Raw genomic sequence first — 6,512 nt, forward strand, 5'->3', positions numbered from 1 at the left:
AAAGACAATGGTTGGTTGTTACTCAATTATTTCCATAATCCCTCACCAGCAAGATACAGTTTCCACGACACAGATCTATACTGCCAACGGCAGCCAAGATTTAAGACTTTTGTTTATTCAGTTCAAGACTTTCTTAGGCTTTTGTTTTAAAGAAACAAAATTACTTTTTTAGACCTGCAGATATCTTGCATTATAAGACAGGATGTGGGACTTTATGTCTAAAGGTGCTGCAGAGTTTTTAGAGTCCGATCTGTGTACAAAAATAACCCAGGAGACTCTTGTGGTCTGAGCTGAGTCAGACCACTGGGTCTGACATCAGGCCGGCCTCTTGTGTTGTTGTGGGAATGTGACGTGTTCAGAGCTTCACTTCCTGTTTTACTGTTCTAATAGTATATAATAGTAATATAATAATATTTTAGAAGTAAAGTAGTACTACAACTCTGAGTATCACAGCATGGATCACCTGAAGTTTCACTTCTGATTGTTGAGCATCTCACAAAAGTTGGTATTTGCAGGTTCAGGTCTAACATTCAAAACAATCACCTTGTGAAATAGGAAGTCAGAGCGCTCTGCTCGCCGTGGAGGAAGACGCAGAGTCGGATCAGAGCAGCTCCGGCTTTCAGACTCGTTGGTGATCATGGATCTGCTTTGGATGATCCTCCCGGTGTTTCTGCTGTGCGCCGAGGCCGAGAACCTGACTGAGGTCAAAGGGCAGCTGGGGCACAGCGTCACCTTAAACTGCTCTTGGAACGCTTCAGACGTATTTTGGTACATGGAGATGCACAGCCAGGTCAGAGTGCCCGTCGCCCGCTCTTTCGGTAAGGATGCCGAAATAGCCATTACTGCTTTGAAAACACTTTGAAAACTAAATATCAAGCCTTGGAAAACAGACTTGTGATAACAAACATCACATCAGAGGACCGCAGACTTTACATCTGTGCGTGAAGATACAAGGCAATATATCTTTTAAAGACGCCTTCCGCCTGGTCTCAGGTAAGAACCACAGCTTTTAACAAGAGCTTCTTTTATATTTCTTTAATGCTGGCAGCCACAGGTTGCAAGTATAGCTTTATTTGTCAATAATAATGTGAGGGTAAAATATCAGAAGTTGTAAAAAGCCACAGTTTCCTTTGTTGCAGTTTCAGGAAACAGCCTCCTGCTCTGAATGACCACATTTGAAAAGCCTACCATCATCGCTTTGTCTGAAGAAGATGATGATGAAGATGAATGTTACATGAATTTGTTTTCTTTTAATTCTCTGAAGCATCTCATCAGATCAACAGTTCATATTTGTCACTTTTCTTTTCGCAGATGTTCCTACTGTCACTCTGTCCACCAACGACTCTGAAGCAAACAACCACCAGCAGCTCGTCGTGTTCAGCTTGTTCGCCCTGAACGTCCTCTTCATCGTGGTAATAATAGGTGAGTCTGTTCATCCTTCATCAGTATTTTGACTAAAAGATCCCTACAGCTACAGGAGATGCTCATCAGATCTCATAAATATAAACATGGATTCAGTACTGCCAGCCACAGATCTTGTGTAGGAAACTTATTTCCACACCAAGTAGAAAGTGAAGGACATTTGCATGAAAGCAAGCTGGTGGTGAACTTCTCCTGTTTCTGTTGCTTCGTGCAAAGATTTGTTGTAAGAAATGAGCAAATCTGTCTCCATGGACAGTTAAACAGTGATCGTCTGCAGCTCAGAGTGTCGTGGTATTAGTTTGACTCTCCTGATGCTCTGTGGGCAGGTTTGGTTTTTGCGTCTCCGTGTTTGAAGAGGAAGAACTGCAACTGCCAGGTGAACGAGGCTTCACCCTTCACCTGTGAGAACCCAGAGACCCTGAAGACACCACAGGTAAACAACCTGCTGCTATCAATGGATATATATTCGAATACTAGCCTACTACTTGTTACGGATACTATTATTGTACTACTAATACTAATACTTATACTACTACTGCTTGTACCAATGCTGCTAATATTTGTTGCCATTACTACTGTTAATTCTGCAACTAGTTACTGCTACTATTACCTCTGTTACTCTGTTACTGCCAATGGGGCGATTTTAGACCATTTTCAGGGGTGGTTAGATCCTGAAGTACCCCTAAAAAATAAAATAATTTACTATTATTTTCTGAAAATAATAGTTTTGTCCTCTAACATTAGTTTTTTGGGAGAAGTAAGAAAAGGGACAACCTACAGTTTCATATGGCTGTTCTTACATTCAACATTTTTCAGTTTCTAATGTTTTACTGAATGATCTGCGACCGTGCTGGTAGACTGGTCGGCTGTAGTCAGGGGTGGACTGGTAATCTGGCATACCAAACAAATGCCCAGTGGGACGCACCTTTAGGAACTCTATAACGTGCATTATTTATTTATATAACTGTTTTTTAAAAACGGGCCAACGATCGGCCCATAAAGCACAGAGAGCGGCCCATTGGGTAATTTTCTATACTGACACTGGGCTGGTCCACTCACATTTCTTACCAGCCCCCACCCCCTCTGTTACCTGTGTCTTGTGTTGCGGGCCGAAAAAACACCATTCTTCAGACGGCTGCTGCCAAATGCGCAAAAAAATTCAACATCAGCTGCAGTACCCTGCGTAGAGTAGGCAGAGCCGGGAACTTGTGCGGGAGATGGAGCGCTACCAGTTAGATCTGGTGGGGCTGACCTCCTCTCACAGTCTCGGTTCTGGAACCGTACCCCTGGATAGGAGATGGACCCTATTCTTCTCTGGAGTTATTGCTGAAGCCACAGCGGGAAGCTGTGGTCTCAAGGTCTGAGGTGCCTCAAGGGGCGGGAACCCTCGAACACAGTGGTGGACACCAGTGGTCACGGAAGCCGTCCGACTGAAGAAGGAGGCCTTCCAGGATTTGTTGTCTCGGAGGACTCCGGAGGCGGATGCAAGGCACCGACGGGCCCGAAGGGCTGCAGCCTCTGCTGTGGCAGATGCAAAGCAGCGGGTGTGGGAGAAGTTCGGTGAAGACATGGAGAAGGACTTTCGGTCAACACCAAAGTGCTTCTGGAGAACTGTCCGCCATCATAGGAGGGGGAAGCGGGGGAACCTCTAGTAGAGGCAGAGCTGGAGGCTGATGGGGGTTGCTCGCCATTTTCCCTGGAGGAAGTCACTGAAGTAGTCAAACAACTCCACAGTGGCAAAGCCCCAGGGATTGATAAGATCCGCCTGAAATGCTAAAAGCTTTGGGTGTGGAGTGGCTGTCTTGGATGACACGTCTCTTTAACATTGCGTGTAAGTCGGTTACATTGCCCAAGGACTGGCACACTGGGGTGGTGGTTCCCCTGTTCAAAAAGGGGGACCAATTACAGGGGTATCACACTTCTCAGCCTCCCCGGTAAAGTCTACTCAGGTGCTGGAACGGAGGGTTCGGCCGATAGTCAACCTCAGATCGAAGAGGAACAATGCGGGTTTCGTCCCGGTCGTGGAACAACTGACCAGCTCTAAACTCTCACAAGGATCCTGGAGTGGGCTTGGGAGTGTGCCCATCCAGTCTACATGTGCTTTGTAGACCTGGAGAAGGCACATGACCGGGTCCACCGGGAGATACTGTGGGAGGTGCTGTGGGAGACACCCAACAGGTGTCATTTACATTGGGGACGCTGGGGACATTTTTCCCCACCACATTTTGAAATGGCTGATTTTGTCCCCATCACTTTTAGAAAGCATTTGTTAAAAATGTTCTGGAAAAACAGCACCAAGAAAAGTTAACTAACAGATGAAAATGGTCTGAGAAAGGTTGATTTGCACAATAAGAAAACATGCAATGCTCTATAGTTTTCCCTCATATAAAAGCAGACATTTCCACTGAAAATTGGAGCAGAAAATGTCTCCAGAATGCAGGAAATTACAAGTTTAATGCTCAAAATCTTTTGGGGAAGGACCCCCAGATCCCTCTCACATATATTTCAGCATCAAATATTGAATCTAAATAGTGCTAAAAGTCTTCTTGTCTTGTTCTCATGCATCGTCACATCTCATGACCCAAATGTATCATCACGCCCCTAATCCGAACCCTTATGTCCTCACCACTTTTCAACACAAAGAGACGCCCTTGACTGACCCGCTCCGCTCTGCACCAGCTCCTCTCTAGTGGGCCTACTTATACTGTCCACCAATTAGTGAACACTTTTGCAAGGCATTGAATGCATGCTGCATTCTCATTAGGGGCTGAGCACCCCTAAAGGTCTGATCCTAGAATTGCCCCTGCTGCCAATACTGCTGTTACCACAACTGCTAGGCAGGAATAATGCTACTGTAATAGATTTGCTCTTATCGTTACTTATACTTTTTATTAATTTATGGTTAATTTGATAGGGACAGATACAGTTTACTGGACTATCTGATGCATAGAATGAGAGCATAGAACATAGAAGTATAGAACTTCTGCTACTGGTACTACTTCTGTATTTGTTACACTTACTGCTAGTGTTAAGATCAATTTTACAACTTCTACTATCCCTACAAATATTATATCTAGAGTTACTACATAATCTTGTACTGCACCTTTTCTTCTTCTACTACTGCCAGCAGCGCTGTCAGTAGTAGTACTTGTGTGCTGTTTATTTACTGTATCTTGTACTGTTCTTAGTACTCCTGCTGTGTGTACAAGGAGATCCAGCTCCCCACCTTCATAGCCCCCCCGTCTGCTGCCTCTTCTCCAGAGCTTCCTCGATCCACGCTGCCTCGACATCGACTGGGACACCTGGGCGGTTTCTGAGAACCTAGATGGTACCTGGTCAACTCCAGTATTTATTTATATTAAATTTAAATCGTATTAATAATAAATGTTGCTCATGGATAGTGGTTAAAAATAATGATGCCTGTGCATCGCTTTGTACGGCGTACAGGCCTATAGCCTACGCCAGATAGTTAATTTGCCTAATCTTGGCAGGTCTTGACGGTGGAAACGCAACAGTGGGCTGAAGGAACCTTTAAGTTCCTTGAAAAATGATCTGGAGACTTATAAGTCTCAGCAGCTAAGAGACACGATGTGGATGTGGTGTCGTGGTTGCTCAGTGTGGGGGCTCGTCTCGAGCTTGCTTATCACCCTTCTCCTGTTGTAGAAAAAATGTATTACTTTGGCACAATTATGGTGTTTCATGCATGTCTTTAATAGTGGGAGAAAACAGGAGCACCTGAGGGAAACCCACTCAAACCCGGGGAAAAACGTACAAACACCACACAGAAAGGCTTGCCCCAAAAAGGGTTTGGGGGGAGGGATGTGGAAACGGGAGAGAAAGGCATTAGACAGGCTTGTATGTGCGGGTGACTGGATTGGAGGAATTGAATGAGGCGCAGGAGGTTGGGTTAGTGAGAGAGAGGCATGGTCCTGTTCCTGAACTTTAGTTATATATATAACTCCATGATATTTGTGGTGAGTCTAGTTATACAAACAGGTGAAACAGTTTAGTTTGTGATCTGTCAGTAAGATCTGCTCAGAGATCAGTACATTAGTTCTGTGGCGAGTTCAGCACCAACAAAACGTGTCTTTTTCAACAGAAACGGTTGTTCACTCAACACCCTGCTGTGTACGCAAGCGTACTGCATTTTCCTGCCTTTTTAACAACGTTGTGTTTACAAACTGACTGGGTAACACCTGAGACACGCCCACCTAATGGGAGAAAACGTACCTCGAAGCCTGTTGCAGAACATTGAACAAAGTTGCAAGGAAACATGTCGATCCGAAAATGTTCCAAACCAGTGCAAAACGTTTTGAGATTGAATTCAGCCCCGGTTTGGTCCATATTTTGGATATGAGCCGATGATAGACAGACTGAAATCCATCAGCTTCATGTTTTATTGAACTTTGATCCCTTTTTCCTTTCTGTCTAACAGGATCTATGGGCGACCGGCCTCTCCTGAACCTGGATGAACCTGAACCTGAACCTGAACCTGAACCCAGCTGTGTGTCCTTCAAGAAAGACAAGTCAAAGCATCGCATCAATGATTTTAAAAGACGACAACCCTCTACTCAAAGAGTTTAGATGTTCATCACATTAAAATCTGACTGATTCATGTTGAACTGTTATTTATCCAGAGAAGTTTTATTAAACCTGTGTGTTTATTTTCAGCATTGTTTTTCTTCACACACATTTATATTCTCACTTTTGAAAGCTCAGTAGAACAATTAGAACAAGTAGAACAAGTAGAACAAGTAGGGGTGAGAATATTTCAGGATCTCACAAATCCATTTTGAATCGAGAATCAAAATCTATTTTCGATTCAGCACATTTTCTAATTGCTCGTTTCTGGATAAAAATCAAAAGCAAGGTAACCCAGAGACAAACCAGGTGCAAAAAACCCAGGAATCTGAATCGACAGGAAATATCGACACAGGAGAAACAAGAGAAGTAATCCTGTGACACGGAACATAAAACACAGGTATTGACTCTGGAAGAAACAATGAACCAGCAACGAAACCAAAGAGCAGTCCAACTAAATACAACAGGAAGGGTGAACAAAATGACTGATGGTGAAACACAAAATGTTG

The 6,512-nt window shown here is 44.0% G+C and overlaps 1 long non-coding RNA gene across 1 annotated transcript; it reads left to right on the forward strand.

Moving 5' to 3' along the window:
* Nucleotides 1-531: 531 nt before the first annotated feature.
* LOC119917514 lies at nucleotides 532-6,086 on the forward strand. Its single transcript, XR_005447295.1, has 5 exons — nucleotides 532-993; nucleotides 1,312-1,422; nucleotides 1,749-1,855; nucleotides 4,611-4,750; nucleotides 5,858-6,086. It is a non-coding gene; the product is annotated as an uncharacterized LOC119917514 (long non-coding RNA).
* The last annotated feature ends 426 nt before the right edge of the window (nucleotides 6,087-6,512 follow it).

The sequence above is a fragment of the Micropterus salmoides genome, unplaced genomic scaffold (genome assembly GCF_014851395.1).
Source record: "Micropterus salmoides isolate LMB-PRFRI ecotype aquatic unplaced genomic scaffold, ASM1485139v1 Ms_hic_scaffold_1, whole genome shotgun sequence".
Classification (NCBI taxonomy): Eukaryota; Metazoa; Chordata; class Actinopteri; order Centrarchiformes; family Centrarchidae; genus Micropterus; species Micropterus salmoides.